The sequence below is a fragment of the Dendrobates tinctorius genome, unplaced genomic scaffold, assembly GCF_039654945.1.
Source record: "Dendrobates tinctorius isolate UK_male_01 unplaced genomic scaffold, ASM3965494v1 ptg000020l, whole genome shotgun sequence".
Classification (NCBI taxonomy): domain Eukaryota; kingdom Metazoa; phylum Chordata; class Amphibia; order Anura; family Dendrobatidae; genus Dendrobates; species Dendrobates tinctorius.
In genome coordinates, this window is record NW_027361688.1 from 18,310,336 (window position 1) to 18,327,835 (window position 17,500).

Consider the following 17,500-nt stretch of genomic DNA (forward strand, 5'->3'; position numbering starts at 1 on the left):
ACTCCGGGATTCTGGACAGCAGAGAGGTGACGTCTGGGCCAGAGAGGTAGATCTGAGTATCTTCGGCATAAAGGTGGTACTGGAATCCGTGGGACTTTATGAGTTGCCCCAGGCCAAGTGTATAGATTGAGAAGAGTAGGGGTCCAAGAACAGAGCCTTGGGGGACTCCAACAGAGAGAGGGTGGGATGAGGAGGTAGTGTGGGAGACGCTGAATGTGCGGTTGGAAAGGTATAAGGAGATCCAGGATAGGGCGTGGTCTTTGATGCCAGAGGAGCAGAGGATCTGTAGTAGGAGGCAGTGGTCAACTGTGTCGAAAGCAGAGGACAGGTCTAGAAGGAGGAGTTTAGAGTATTGTCCATTAGCTTTGGCTGTTAGTAGGTCGTTGGTAATTTTGGTCAGGGCTGTCTCAGTGGAATGATGAGGACAGAAACCATATTGTAGATTGTCAAAGAGCAAGTTAGATGAGAGGTGTGAGGAAAGGTCAGCGTGGACATGCTGTTCCAGGAGTTTAGAAGCGAATGGGAGCAGCAATATTGGGCGATAGCTGGACATGATTGTTGGGTCGAGAGTGGGCTTTTTGAGGATAGGCGTGATTGTGGCATGTTTGAAAGCAGAAGAAAAGGTACCGGAAGTAAGTGATAGGTTGAAGAGGTGGGTTAGGGATGGGATAAGTGTGGTGGTGAGGTTGAGGAGGAGGTGGGAAGGGATGGGGTCGAGTGCACAAGTGGTGAGGTGTGATTTGGAGAGAAGATGAGCAAGCTCCCCTTCAATGATGTTGGATAAGGAGGTTATGGGGTTTGGGCATTGGTCTGATATTCAAAGGGGTTGTGGTGGTTGAATAATAAAGACTTGCCGTGTTTGGTCTATCTTGTTTTTGAAGTGCACGGCGAAGTCCTCAGCAGAGATTAGGGAAGTAAGAGGGGGCAGTGGTGGGCGGAGGAGGGAGTTGAAAGTTTTGAACAACTGTTTGGGGTTGTGGGATAAGGAAGATACAAGGGATGTAAAGTAGGCCTTTTTATCAGAGGTGAGGGCAGATTTGAATGTGAGTGTTGCTTGTTTGAGTGCAGTGAAGTCGTCTTGGGAATGCGTTTTCTTCCAGCGCCGTTCAGCAATTCTGGATGCTTGCCGAAACTTTTTAGTGATGTTATTGTGCCAGGGTTGTCTACTGATTCATCGCACTCTGCTATGCATGACAGGGGCGACCGAGCCGATGGCTGATGCAAGAGTGGCATTGTAGAAACTAGTGGCAGTGTCTGTGTCGTGGAGTGAAGATATGGAGGACAGTGGCAGGATAGACGAATATGCAAATAAAGTCCGTGGAGCCTCATTTAAGAGTCTCAAGCACGGGGCTAGCCAGATCGACCTCCAGGGAAGGACCCAGCCAAGGGGAGGCTCCTTTCGGAAACCACCATTACCTTAAATGAGACTCCACGGACTTTATTTGCATATTCATATTTCCCAGGGAGCATTGCACCTAGGATTTCACTGATTGAGCGCCTTTGCCGGCTGCCGCAGTGTTTTCTTTGACTGGTCTCCCTGAGGTCAGTGATTGTTTCGTGATAGTGGTAGGATAGAGTCAGAGAGTATGTGAGTGTCTAGATGTGCAAGGTTTCTGCGGGGGTGTGCATGTTGCTGGACATGGGTGACAGGTGAGGAGGACAGTGATGAGAAAGAGAGTAGATGGTGGTCAGATAGAGGGAGAGGGGAGGTTGTGAAGTTAGATAGGGAGCAGAGACAGGTGAAGACCAGGTCTAATGTGTGTCCGTCTGTGTGGGTGGCTGAGGAGGACCGCTGAATAAGTCCAAAAGATGAAGTGAGCGACAGGAGTTTTGAAGCTGCTGACTGGTGGGAGTCAATGGGGATGTTGAAGTCACCCATGATGATGGTGGTGGGAATGTCAGCAGAGAGAAAGTGAAGGAGCCAGGTAGAGAATTGGTCAATGAAGGCAGTGGTTGGGCCTGGAAGTCGGTATTTGACGGCCACTTGGAGGTTGTAGGGAGAGTGATGCGGACAGAGTGGACTTCAAAAGAGGGGAGGACAAGGGAGGGAAGAGGTGGGATTGGGTTGAAGGTGCAATTTAAAGAAAGGAGAAGGCCCACTCCTCCATCCTTAGTATCTATTACCCATCCATACTCGGCAATAACGCTTCAGCTCAACTCAGACCACTCGTGTTACACCTTTCCCTCTCTTCAGTATTACCTTTCTTTCTTCCTTTTTCTTTCCTTTCCTTTTCTCCTTTTACTTTCCTCCCATCTCTATCATTTTATTTCCTTTCCTCTCAATCCTCTTATCTTCTTTCTTCCCTTCTCTCACTTATTTCCTCCTTTCATGTACTTCCATTCCTTCCTTATTCTCTCTCCCATTTTTTCTCCCTTTCTTATTCTTTTCCCCTTCCTATCTTAACTTCCTTCCTTTCCCTCTTCTTCCATTCTTCCTTCCTTGTTATCTTACCTTGTTTTCTACTTTCCTTTTCACCTTCTTCATTATTTAGTTATTTCCTTCTGTTCCTTTTTTCCTCCCCTTCCTGACCTCTTCTTCCCTTTCTTCCTTTTCCCTTCTACCTTCCTTATCTCCTTTCTCATTCCTTTGTTTTCCTTGTTCACAGCTCACTATCATTTCTTACCTTTCTTTCTGCCATAACCTTCCTTCTGTGCTTGCTTTCCTTCCTCCATCCCTCCCTTCCTTCTTTTCTTTCTGCCATAACTTTCCTTCTCTGCTTGTTTTCCTTCCTCCATCCTTCCCTTCCTTCCTTTCTTTCTGCCATAACCTGCCTTCTGTGCTTGTTTTCCTTCCTTTGTCTCTCCCTTCCTTTCTTCCTTTCTTTCTTTCTTCCTTTCTTTCTTTCTTTCTTTCTTTCTCTCTTTTTTTCATTCTGTCTTTCTCTTTTTTTTATTCTTTTTCTTTCTTTTTTCATTCTCTTTCTGTTTTGTTGTTTTTTTTGTTCTTTCTTTCTTTTTTTCATTTTTTTTTGTTCTTTCTTTTTTTGTTCTTTTTTTCACCTGAATATCCCTCTAGCGGCCCGCTTCATGTACCGCTGTGACGTTATATGATATAATTGGAGCGGTATCTGACAATCAGCCGCCTCCTGATAATTGATGAAGAGCTAATGATTCCGTTCTACATGCACGGCTCGGTGGGATCCGAGGAACGCTCACCTGCACTATATATAGCTTTCCTCTTCCGCCTATAAATATTTTCCCTGTCTCTAATTTTCCTATTCAGTGACTTGCAGATAATGATATTTGCGCTGGAGCCTGTTTTTATTCCCATGTACTTTATGTTCATTATACTAATAACATGTGTATGACTTGTTTGCATCCACTTCGGTTCATCTGCAGATTGTGCCGTGTTCTGACAGCTAAATTCCTCTTTATTTAATTGGAAAGCTAATAAATATGCAGCTATGAGCCCGCCAGATTGGGTTTATAGAAGGTCTTAAAACTAGAAAATTAATTTGTCCATTACTCAAAGTTCAGGAAGGAAAGAAACTTGATAGAATCAGCTTGGGTTTTTACATATGTCACTACCTAGGTGGCGCCGTCACCAGTACCAACCAGTTTGGACTAATACCTTTTGATGATAGACCCGAACCCTTTTCTACCGCACTTACAATTTTAGATTGATGGTTTAACTAATTTTTTTTTAATAGAGATTTTCTCTCCAATCCAATATTACCAATCCTAGGGTTGTAAAAAAATTTCTGGAGAATCTCGGTCCTGGTTTTATTGTCAAGGGTGGTCGAATTTAACAGTAGACAAAAGACGAAGCCTTGTCTGTGTAAACCTAGAAGGGGTCAAAGCCTCTAAATATGGTACATTAGGGAGAACTACCTAACTGTACGTCCACCATCAGGACATGGTCTACTGTTGGTTAGAAGGATTCATGTCTCACAGAGTGTCCTGCTGCTGGGACCAACGGAAACCAACTTAATATGTAATAGAATTGTCTATAAACTTAGCATGGGTGAAAGTCTATAAAGTGTTGGACTTGATGGAGAACCAGCCCACATTATGGCCACTATCAGGACATAGTCTGCTGTTGGTTAGAGGATCCACTTCTCACAGACTGTCCCGCTGCTGGGGCCAATGGAAACCAACTTGAATCTTTAATAGAATTGTCTATAAACCTAGCATAGGTGATAGTCTATCAAGTAATTGACTTGTTGGAGAATCTCCCACATTACGGTCATTACGGTCACCATCAGGACATGGTTAACTGTTGGTTAGAAGGATCCACTACTCAGAGTGTCCTGTTGCTGGGGCCAACGGAAACCAACTAGAATCTATAATAGACTAGTCTATAAACCTAGTATGGGTGAAAGTCTACCAAGTATTGGACTTGATGGAGAATCACCCCGCATTAAGGCCACCATCAGGACGTGGTCTGCTGTTGGTTACAAGTATCTACTGTAGTTTAGGCCTCCTTCTTTGACTCTATGATTTCCAACACCAAATAGTGCCAAATGGGTATGGAAAAGCGTGCAGTCAACCATTAATTGGTACTTCTTCTTTTCTTCATGTAGTTTTGTTCAGAAGTACCTCAAATTATGTGGTCCTTGAGGGCATCCACCCCTTGCTTGATAGGTTGTACAGGAGCTAAAGCAGATGTTCACTTCTTAAGACTTATCAAGTTTACAAATCCCAGGCAATTTAGTTGTTGGCCACATCTATAAGCCTGGGTAGAACGTGAAAACCATACCATGGCCTGAAGCATCTCAGGACTTGACTCTTACCAAGCTCTTGAAAACCAAGAGCGTCTCCTTCTCTGGAGGACTGAACATGTCCAGACATTTCACAGACCAGTCATTGCTTTCAGTGGACACAGTGTAATGCTTTATCTCTCCAGAGATGGTGCTGTAGGGGAAATTGAACACTTACAGACTCACAACAGATTACAGGCGATTGTCGTTTTTTATTTTAGATTTTCATGCTGATATATAAAATTTCATAAGAATAGGATTATAGATATCTACTGAGTGTTACAAAATAGGATTGGTATGGAGGACACTTACACTTCATCTATGCCTAAAAAGCTGTCACCCCCCCCCCCCATGGTGGTCAAATCAACACGTACATATTTCCTATTGATTATGGAAGAGGAGGAGTGATTACGGTAATTGGCCTAAATATCTACAAAGTGCTTTACCCTTTCATTTTTATCTCGGAGTTTACAATTTCAGATTATTTTTATATGCTCTATATGGCGATAATATTCATTTTCACAGTGGGATAGCGGGAAAAGAACATTCTAATGACTGAAGTCTAATGGTCGACCTTGGTAATGGACATTTCCAGATATGAAATATTGCGCTGCTTGTCTTCTTTTATTTTTCACTTTTCTATTTTAGAAACACGGTGAATAGGAAATATATCGTGCTAGGGATTATAATCATGTAAATTGTGACTGTCTGAAGGTTTGAATACTCGGCCTTCATGGGCGCGGGAGTTTATATAAAATCCTAATTCTGCACTTGTTCCTCTTAGCCATTGCTGAATTCTGAAATTAGAATTTCAAAAGGCAAGTAATGGGAAGCAAAAATATCAACCAATATCGCGAAGAAGAAAACTAGAAAACTCAAGTGTCCTTATCCTTCCGCACCTTTTATGTTGTGTCTGCATAAAAGCCCAAATACAGTCTGTGCTGAGAGATCTGTTTAAAACAAAAATTATTCCAAATTACACATTAAAAGGGTAAAAAAAAGTATAAAAATACTAATATTACCTAGTAAATGCCGTCATTCCAGCACTCCACTTCCAGTGCTTCCTGACAAGTTCTAGGTGGGTCGTCTATATAACTGCTGCAGCCAACTACTGGACTCGGCAAGCTTATAAACATACAAGGAAAAAATTGTATCCCAGCACCATAGAGAAATGTTTCTCAAAAGTTTACATTAAAAATAAGTAAGAGTAAAAAGGCGAGTGAATAAAACTTATTTAAACTCACGCCTTTCAGACTGTACTGATTCCTTACTCTAGTTACAGTTCGAAACGCGTAAGCTTTAAAAGTTCCTTCTCCCTTTTTAATCTTACTTTTTTTTAATGAAAACCTTCAAATAAAATTGGAATTTTTCATTTTTCTGTTGTGCTGAACTGCAATCTTGTCTCTATGTGCTTATCTGCCTTCTTGAGGATACTGGCCTGGAAGAATTCCCTAACAAACAGGCAATCCCCACATGTATTCAGGCTGTCTAGCAGCCACAAATCATGCAGCTGCGTTGACAAAAACTAAATCTCCGAGCACGCCAAAATACTCAGAGGCCACTCGAGCATGTTCGGGAAAACCCGGGCAGCGAGTATACTCGCTCATTACTAGTCATGTTCCCTAACACTATGCTGTAGACATAGGCTTACTCTGTAGGTTAATAGCAGTAAAATTCTGCCCGGCCGCCGGTCTGAAAATGCAGCTACTGGGAAAAAAATAAATGTATTCCTCCCGGGAGCCGCCAGCTTTCAGTTACAGAGGCGTGCGCAGAGAGGCTACAATCATCTCTCTGTACACAGTAAGCAGCGGCTGTAAATGCACCCTGGCACATTGTTGGACAGCTCTCTCTGTCGCCCATCTGTTCAGATCAAGCTGTCAATCAAAGTGCCGGGGCGTGTTTATAGCCGCCACTCACAATCTTTTGGGTGATGACTTGTAGTCGCTCCAGGCATGCCCCTATGACTGAAAGCTGGCGGCTCCTGGGAGGAATAAATTTAATTTTCTCCTGGTAGCTGCACTTTGCAGATTAACCATATATCTGCAGATTCTTAGCATTTGGGGACAGGATAGGTTCCATTTAAGATCTGGAGGTTAGTGATTATTCAGTAGGAATCCGTGCGTACATTTTAAGAAATTGGGGAGACATTTATGAGAGTATGGCAAAATACTTAATTATAGGAAGCACAATGCTATAAAAATGTACATGCTGGCCCATTGTTTGCCTTCACCTTGTAAATATATATATATAGATCTTCCCAAAGGATTTCCTATGCATGTACTGTCTTCTTAGCCCTTTGATGTTTCACCTTTGAGAGTTCACTGGACACCAAGAGTCCTCAGAGACTACAACTCTACTTTATGTCATAAACTGAAAATAGAAGGTAAAATCTGCCAGCGGGCAGCAGACCCCTTGTAGGTGTCCAAGAAAGATGCTGCGGAGCCATTCAGGCGGCTTTATTGATATCTGACCTGCGTCAGACAACCGTGGACAGTCTTGACACAGGAAATTCTTGGTTTCTCATAACCCTATACCTTGTTTTCCAATAGGTAAATCTCTTTCAGCAGTGATTATGTCAGCAGGAGAAGCTGAGAAGCTTACGGCGCAAATAGATCAGGAGGTGAAATTACAGTAAGACGCCCTTCTTAAAATAGTGTCCTGGCTGATATATATTTATTTTTCATTCTTGATAGATGTTCAGGTTGTTGGGGGAAAAAAATCATCTTAAGAAAATTTGGACCTCAGAGAACTTGGGAGACCTCTAACATTAGCTGTTGTTCTGGTGGACTCAAAGTATTCACATGATTAATTGATGTGCAATGAAAGATTTCCCCTGCAGGGGCCGCTATAGGGAAAATGTCTACCTGGTTGAAGCTTATCTCAGCATATTCAACAGTTTCCAGGTAGTCTAGTCATGAACCGCCATGTGGGGTTGTCAAGTGATGAGAGGGTTTTTCATCTCCAAAAATTATTTCAGAGTTAGCAGTTAAGAAAAAAAGTGGGATGTCAGTGTGGGGTTAATTTTTGGCCTTACAATGCTCGTTAGGAATTTAAATGTTCAAGTATGCTCTTCATAGAAAAAGAGGAAAGGAACTCAAGTGCAAGGCCCTTTAAAAGGTCGATATTTACTTTTAGGATTTCTGCTTCCAATAGGTGTCACTAACAACCCTGTCCTGTTTCTCTTTGAAGAGGGTACATGGATATTTAAATTAGTAAAGGAACATTGCATGGCCTTTAAGTCTCTATCCGTCCACCTGGTGTTCTCCACAAGGAGAATTTTTCCCCCCTAAGTCACCTGTCAGATCATCCAGTCAAATCAATTCTCCTGCTTTGCACTTATGAGAGGCAAATACCCTGAAACATGTGCCTGCAAATAAAGTGTCTGGTTTGGCTTCTAATCCAAAGTATTGTGGCAAGGCGCTTTTTAAAGGGTTAATATTGACTTTTAGAATTGCTACTTCCAATAGGTGGCACTAGCATCCCTGGCCTCTTCCTGTTTGAAGAGGCTACTTGGACATTTAAATTCGTAAAGGAGCATCGCATGGCCTATAAGACTCCATGCGTCAACTTGGTGGTCTACACAAGGAGAATCGTTCCCCCTTAAGTCCCTTGTCAGAGGCCTCTCACCCAGCCAAATCAATTCTCATGCTTTGCTCTGGTGAGAGGTAAATACCCTGAAACATGTGTCTGGAAATGATGAGTCTGGTTTGGCTTCTAATCCAGTGTAATGTGGCAATGCCCTTTTAAAGAATTGATATGGACTTTTAGGATTGCTAATTCTAATAAGTGGCACTAGAGTTCCAGTTAACTTCCTCTCTGAAGAGGCTACTTGCTCAGGTAAGTAAAGAAACATCTTGAAGATCAACAGATGGACATAACGTAAAATTATAATAATGTCACCCTACAAGTAATGTGAAAGTGTTGGGGAACAAGGAGGTGTTGGCTAAAACAATGATAACATGAATCAATTCTAGTAAGTGGACCCATTTTACTTTTTGTTGAGGGTCTTAAGCCCTACGTATACCCTTTGCACAGGAGATGTGGAAAAATGACCAACGTGTTGACCATGTAAGATGTTAGACCTAGATTGACTGCAGCATACAAAGGCAGAAATTTCTGTCCGTAGCTACAATCTCTTTTAAGGCTGTGCCCCTACATACCTTTTCCATGTCCCTTGTATATGCAGCATCTCAGCTTCATGGACAAGAAACTTGCATTCCAGGAGATTTCAGGAGGAAGTTATTTGCCAACTCTTTCGGGAAACTAGGAAGTCTCTCCAGTTTTCCAGATTCATTCAGATCATATCATTCTGTGAGCGGTGCAAGTATACTTCATATATTAGCAAAAATCCAAAAATGCATATGGAACTGGCACTTTAATCAACATATAACCACAAATCTGAGGACATTAATCACTAGATTAAAAAAGTGTTCCGGATTATATAAAATACAACTTTTATTTATAGAACTAAAAAGATCATACTACAATGTTAAAAGAATGTCTCACCATTAGAGACGCCAAACAATTTATAATAAATATAAAGTGCACCATTGCAAATCACAAATACACCTCCAGAGTGTATACAAAACTTAGGCTGTGTGCACATGCTGCGGATTTTGCTGCGGTTCCGCAGCGGTTTTGGCCGCTGCGGACCCGCAGCAATTTTTGCTGCGGTGTACAGTACCATGATTCCCTATGGGAATCAAAAACCGCAGTGCAGACGGTGCGGAATTTTCCGCGCGGATTATCTGCGGTTTTCAATCCGCAGAAAGAATTGACATGTCAATTCTTTCTGCGGATTCTCCTGCGGTTTGCCATCTCCTCCATTGAGGAGATGAAAAACCGCAGGGCAAAACCGCAGAGCAATCCGCAGGTAAAACCGCAGGTCTTTTGACCTGCGGTTTCACCTGCGGATTTTACAAAATCCACGCGGATGAATCCGCACATAATCCGCAGCGTGTGCACACAGCCTTAACAACAATCTGAGACAGCATATAAAGTTGTATTACCTGAAAGCAACTGTGGCTTCTCCCCACCCCAACGCACGTTTCAACGCTGGCTTCTTCCGGGGACAACTTTATATTAATTGCTTTATAGCTTGATCCATTACTTTTTACCCCCCTTCACTGGAAACCTTATTACTCTTTATATGGGGAGTTGTTAGGATCTTATATGCTGTCTCAGATTGTTGTCAAGAATTGTATATACTCTGGAGGTGTATTGGGGATTTGCAGTGGTGCACTTTATATATATTATAAATTGTTTGGTGTCTCTCATAGTGAGACATTCTTTTTAACATTGTATAGTATTTATTCATATAAATAAAGTTGTATTTGATATCATCTGGAACATTTTTTAGTCTGGTGATTAATGTCCTAAGATTTGTGGTTATAAGTATACATCATAGCCAAATGATTAAAGGGGTGGTCTAGGACTTTTACATTGGTGACCTATCCTTAAAATAGGTCATCAATTTGTACTGGGTGGGGTGATCGGCATCTGAGTACTTTCAGCTGCCACTGGAACTGGGAACAACTGATAGGAGGGGAGGGGGGTGCCGGGAGTCACACCCACAACAACCTAAGGGTAGGCCATCAATGTAAAAGTCTCAGACAACACCTTTTATTCATGACCATCTACTGGCGAAGTGCAATATGGCCTTGATATCATTCAACAGTACTTAGACATGATTTTTGCTGTTCTTCTTGAATCATGCCTATGCCTAGGATATATACATACAACATATACCCTAAATGTAAATACTACTGATTCTTAAAGACCCCATACATATCAGACTGACTTCATCCGAATTCGCCAATATCAGTAGTTTCTAATCGACAGTCAAATGTGCATGGTGGATCCCGAAAGATGACGGCGAGGAAGAACAGGATCCGGCATGTCTGATTTTGGACTACCGATCCTTTTGTTCTATAAGAAATAAGTTGCTGCCAGAGCAGTCTGGCAGCGGCTCTCTCATAGAGATCACGAAAGCGCTCAACAGAATGAGCACTCTTGGTTATGGGTGAGTTTGGTGAGATAGAGCCGGTCGAACAGTTGGCTAAACCATTGTTCGGTTGAAAGCCATCTAAAGTTTATGAGGGGGCTTTAGTCTTATTTGCTACCAGTATGTTATGAAACCTATGCATTAAACATAATGGGTAAGATTTATATAAAAAGTGAAAAGAAAGAATGGAGCAGTTTCCCATACCATCAGTTTTATAATGTAATGTTCTCTCTCCCAACGTGAGCCACCACAGGGGATGGCATGAGATCCAAAGCCGGTAGTTGTACCCATGTGGTATTAATAACCAAGGGGCTATTTTCACATTCAGCTATCATTCACATATAGTCCCGTCAAAAAAAAAGAAAAATGGCAGCCGTCCTGACGGGCATGAAAAGGGACAAAAACATTATTTTGATAAATCCTTTTATAAATGTGGCAGATAATTACCCGGTGCTATTAGGAGAGCTAATGACTAATTAAAGCCACTCAGCAATTTTCTATTCTTATCTCTTGTTTCCTAAAGCTAAACCTAGTGTTATTAAGCAGAATGAGGCTATTCTTCTACATAAAAGCAATTTACAGCACCGAAGTGTTAAGTCACATGCAGCCATAAGAGCGGTCTACCCAGGGCTAAGTGCCGAGACCTACACCATATTATGGTGAATTAAAGGTTTAAGAGGCACTTCCTTCTATCGTCTTATGAGAATGACCAGTGTGTCAAGTTATTGCCAAATTTGTGGGCGACTGTAATAAATTATATTAGATAAAATAAATATAAAATGGTAAAAGACTTAATGGAAATGCCTAAATTGGTGCCTCCTTCTGTTGCTGGCTTCCCCGTAACCACCTTGGATAGGAAGATTGAGGTCCCAATTCATTAATACAGGCATTGTTCTCAACAGTCTTGATGAGGGGGCATGCTGAATTCAGAGATGACTGATTCAGTAAGGGACATGTCTAAAAAGTTTGTTTGCCCCAAGTGCCTCATCAGGACTGGAATAAGATATGTGGTGTAAGGCATGCCCCAGGAATGAATTAAACACCACGGCCTTGTACCTCCCTAGCTTCGTCCATTTAGGAGGAGCTGACCGAAACTAACATTTCACAAATATTTTTTTTTACGGTGCTTTGCACCAGAATTCTGGTCTAATTTTTTAGATTAATCAGACTTTGTGTCTATACTCCTCTCCTTTCAAGGATCCTTGGGTTAACATTATAGATGTTTTGGGTGGGGATCTCTATTGAAAAAGTAATGCAGCCAATGTGGGCCAGGCCTCCTCTTTCTTAGGCCCAAATGCAGTCTCATTAATCGAGTTGAGCAAAAATAATGTGCATTGCCCTGATCTGTTGTGCAGTCCGGTCCACAATTACAGCCGGACTAAAGCAGTCTTCACTTGTCTGGTTGGTGTCCTTGACACCTCTTGCACATATGAGATAATGACATTTGAGGAGGCTTAGTGACAAGTCTTGTGTGATGTCATGATGCCTATTAAACTCAAGTCGCACCCAGGATGCCGGGCAAGGATGCTGCACATAGAAGTGAAGATTACCCTGTGCAGATTGCCATATAGGACCAGATTAGACATCAGACCAGGGTAACAAGAATCTTTTTTACTCAACTCTTGTTTACTCAACTCTTACTCTTTACTCTTTTTACTCAATTCTTCTTTACGCAACTCTAACTTTTTACTCAACTCTTTTTTACTCAACTCTTACTCTTTTTACTCAACTCTTACTCTTTACTCTTTTTACTCAACTCTTACTCTTTACTCTTTTTACTCAACTCTTCTTTACTCAACTCTTACTCTTTACTCTTTTTACTCAACTCTTACTCTTTACTCTTTTTACTCAACTCTTTTTTACTCAACTCTTACTCTTTGCTCTTTTTACTCAACTCTTACTCTTTACTCTTTTTACTCAATTCTTCTTTACTCAACTCTTACTTTTTACTCAACTCTTTTTTACTCAAGTCTTACTCTTTACTCTTTTTACTCAACTCTTCTTTACTCAACTCTTACTCTTTACTCTTTGTACTCAACTTGTCTTTACATAAAAAAGTGGCATGTCACAATTAAATTAGGAGTATTGATCAGGGGGTGGCAATCGATCACTGAAACAAATGGACTGCTTTCCTTGGAGACTGAAGATAGTCTTTTAGAAAGTCTATTAGCCAGTCTTCAAATAACCTCATCTTCACGAGGAGAAAAGCTCTTGACTGAGCCTTTTTACCCCTCTTTTTCAGTGATAGATGGAAGTTAAAGTACCCAGATCCCCGCCGATCAAAACTTTTGATATACCGTCATGATATTTCCAAACTTTTTAGAATTGAAAATTATGATCCTATGAGAATCCTATGGTTCTGAAAAATACAAACGCAAAATTCAAACGTAGACTCTTTCGTCAATCGAATGAATGGTTAACTTTCAGACTTGGTAGAATATGCAAATAAAATCCGTGGAGCCTCATTTAAGAGTCTCAAACACGGGACTAGCCAGATCTTCCTCCAGGGAGACTTGGTAGACTTGGTAGAATAAAAAGGACGCTTATCATCCGATGAGGCGGCAAATGCTTATTGCTGCCCAAAAATATCCAACATGCCAATAGGTCTTTTCAACAATAACAATATTTTGTCCGTAGGCAATCAGTCAAAATGAAGAGTCGCTACTATGTTGACGTTTATCGTCTATGGAATTCTTTACCGAATCTACTAATCTCGCACCTTCTATCTAACCAGGTCCCCTGTACAGAGGACTGGCCAAAAGCCGCCAGAAAACAACCTCGAGACCTTTTACAAAAACTTCATATACGTTTTATTATTACTAAATTTAGATCGAGATACAAACATGGTTCTGACTGGCTATGGCTATAATTCTTGGTAGGTCTCCAGTCTATTCCCCCTAAACTCGTCTCTAAATTGTATGTTAATCTGGTCAATCCGCTATCTCAATTTAAGCCACTTTATTTATCCTCATGGGAATCTGAACTAAATCTGTCTTTATCTACCCAGGAGACTAGTCAAATCTTAAGCAACTCCCATGGTTTCTCAAGGTGTATTCTATTACAGGAAAATGCTTTCAAAATTCTTTCACGCTGGTACAGAACTCCGGACAGACTGTTTCATATGGGTTTGCTTTCCTCTCCTCTATGTTGGAGATGCTCTGGATCAGTTGAGACAATGACCCATATCTTTTGGACATGCCCGGCTATTTCTGCATACTGGTCAGGAATTGATAGTTCCCTACGCCAATTAGGTTTAACTAAACGGAATCTAACTCCACAAGAAGTTCTTCTATCTCTACCTACTAGAGAGTTTAAACCCAAGAAACATAACCTACTACCCCTTTTGTTAGCGGCTGCAAAGCATCTCATCTCCATTCATTGGAGACAACCCTCCCCCCCACAATTGCTGAGTGGGTAACTAAAGTTCAAGACATCTATAGAACGGAAGAGTTGTCAAGTTGGGAGTCGCGCTCACATAGCGAGTTCCAATTAACTTGGCATCCTTGGATATATAGACCCCCCTTATCCCTTGACGGCTCTCAGTTGCTGCCACACCTATTCATCCCTCATCTCCATTTATGAGTCCTGCGCCGAAGTGGCAGAGCCCGACCTCAAAACTGCCCCAAATTACTCCATATATTTTTAATCTTGACAGATCTAATTACCCATCTTTTGACTCATTTGACTACTTTAACTGGTGTACTCCCCACTCCGATTTGTCTCGTCTTTGTAGATCTCCAGAAGGACTACATACGTTCTTTTGGAGCCGTTACTACAAGTTAATACTACCTGAACTTAGTTCTTTCTATTGTTTAGTTCCTTTTATAATTTACATGTTTTATGGTCTCTGCCAATACGTTTTCATGGGAATTTCATTGATTCTCTATCCAATTATTATTTTTTGACTTAAGTCAAATTATTATTGGACCTCATATGTCCAATGATGTCTGCCATTAATGATAATCAGCGTTAAAAATATTGCCGATAGAAAAATGTTTCGTAGAAAGCATGGATCTACCAGATTTAAGAGATCTTTGTAATCTTCCCTTGTGTTATCTGGATCATGTTTTTTTCTTTTATGTTCCATGTTGGTAATTACTGACTGTGTAAATGTCTAGACAAAAAGCCAGTTCTACAGAAATGGACCCCAGATGCTGGTTCATACTTTCATAAAAATGCAGAAATCTCCTTTATGCAGCGCCGCAAACTGCTGCCAAGAAATCCTGGACCTCTATCCAGACTCTCGTGTACGATGCAGAGGAAAAAAAAAACTCTTTGAACCTGTTTGAAATATTCATTCCCAGGTAGAAAAATTTGCATTAATTTCTTAGTTATTTCTCAATATTCATTGCTTATTATCACTCAATGCTAATTTATTTGGAGGCATTGTTGAAATTGAAATTGATTTTTCAACTTTTAATATGGAAAAATGTATTTTAGAAATATAGTTTAATAATTTAAAGGGAACCTGTTGGCAGGTTTTTAGATCACAAAATAATATCATCTGTGTAAAGTCCATGTAATTTGATTGCGTCTTTACCTTTGTTTTATAAGCCTTTGTTTCCGTTTTATAGAAATCTATCTGCAAATTGTTATAATGATGAGCTGCAAGTGCACTGACTTGGTCCTGCACTTACAGCTCTTCTGCCTCTTATGAACCCTTTCCCCACCTATAACTGGCCTCCTTTTAGTGATTGACAGGTTACTCTTCTCTGTCACCTGGTCCTTCGGCCAAAATCACCCACGGATCAATAGTCCGGCTCTCGCAACGTTACCAGGACCTTACGTCGCATGTGCCAACCCCGGAACTTTGCGCTGCAAGTGCAGGGGCTTGGTCCTGCACTTACAGCTCTTCAGATTCTTACAAGCCCTTTCCCCGCCTGTAACTGGCCTCCTTTCAGTGATCACCCATTGATTGATTGTCCGGCTCTCACAACGTTACCAGGACCTTACAGGGCATGTGCCAACCCCGGAACTGGTAGTGCTTTGAGCCGTAAGTGTAGGGGCTTGGTGCTACACTTAAAGCTCTTCTGCCTCTTACGGACCCTTTCCCAGCCTGTGACTGACATCCTTTCAATGACTGGCAGATTAATCTTCTCTGTGACCTGCTCCTTTGCTTGAGATCACCCGCAGATTGATAGTCCGGCTCTCGCAACATTATTAGAACCTTAATGGGCATGTGACAACCCCGGGACTGATTATGCTTGAACGAGCGCAGGGTACTGAGAAGAGTGAACTGTAAGTCACTGAAAGGAGGCTAGCGACAGGTGGCGAAAGAGGGAGAGAGGACAGAGAGCTGTAAGTACAGGGTCAAGAGCTCTGCACTTACGGTTCATTACCTTTAAAATTTTCAGATGGATTTCTATAAAACGGAGACATAGGCTACTTTCAGACTTGCGTTAGGAGGCGCAGCGCAGGGCCGCCGCTAAGCTCCGCCTCCGGCCGCGCCTCCTCTGGTCAGCACCTCCTATGGGCACATAACGCTGCATGCGACCAGCGTACCCTATATTTAGCTTTGGGTACACTGGCCGTGCGCTAGTATGATTTTGCCGGTGCATGTGCCCTTTTGGCGCTGCGCCGAGCGCACAAAAATTCAAAAAGGTGCGTTTGGCACATGTCGGCGCACGCGCCAGCAAAATCATGCCAGCGCACGGCCAGCATACCCAACGCTAAATATAGGGTACGCTAGTCGCATGCAGCGTCATACGCCCATAGGAGGAGCTGACCGGAGGAGGTGCGGCTGGGGGCGGTGCTTAGCGGCGGCCCTGCGCTAAGCCTCATAACGCATGCCTGAAAGTAGCCTTAGACTTGAAAAACAAATGCATGGGTGTAATCAAAATCGGAGGAAAGTTACATAGATGATGCAAATTTGGGGTCTAAAAAACTGCTGACAGGTTACCTGTAATTGCAGACATTTTGTAATGATTATTTTATATTGTTAACCCTTTAACTTCAAGTTTATTAATTTATCATTTATGAAATCCGAAATTTCTGTATTAAGAAATTTTAAAATAATATTTAAAAAATGCATATTAATTTTACAATTTCTAATGGAGTCATAGAATTGTTATTAGATTTCATTCATGTGAAAATTTTAACATTTATTTGTAATTAATGGAAAGAAATATAGAAAATGCTTCTACGGATTCCATCAACGCTCTTCCATCGGTATCTCTGTGCTTCGTCAGTGGACGGAGCAGTGAGGAGTTAATGTATTTGCGTATACCAGACAAATAGCTCAGATTTGGCTCAGCAGTAGAGACTCTCATGGTTGTTTAGACAGGAGGGTTGTATGTGGGGAATGCCAGTTTTTCTTTCTCGACATCTGTCATTCGCAGCAGGCAGGAAAAACATTATCCTACTTGTTGCAGAATAATAGTTCTTGGTCCTGGGGTTTGGATAAGACCTTTCTGACATTACATTGCACAAAATATTTTATTGCATTTGTTAACAGCAATCTACAATCTAGTACAATAGATTTGAAATGACAAAAGTTCCATAAAGCAGTCATTTATAGCAAAAATTGGATATGTTCCTATTTATATAGTAAAATCCTGCAACCAACATGCTTAAAGGGGCTGCCCACCTTTTGAAGAAATGTTTTTTTTTTCTTATATAAATGCATGTATTATAGGCTAAAAATGATTTTTTGCAGTTGGATTTCTTTAACAGATTTGCAGATTCTATAAAAAAAACCACATCAAAGTCAAATGTGCAGGGAAACAAACAGCTTGTAAAAGGCAAACAATTTATTTTTAGCCCCAAATACATGCATTTAAATTAATTAAACAAAAAA

At 41.3% G+C, this 17,500-nt stretch overlaps 1 protein-coding gene across 1 annotated transcript in view; it reads left to right on the forward strand.

Moving 5' to 3' along the window:
- The window catches only part of TSPAN9 (tetraspanin 9), a 193,542-nt gene that overhangs the window by 85,733 nt on the left and 90,309 nt on the right, over window positions 1-17,500 (forward strand). The gene's annotated exons all lie outside the window — the stretch shown is intronic.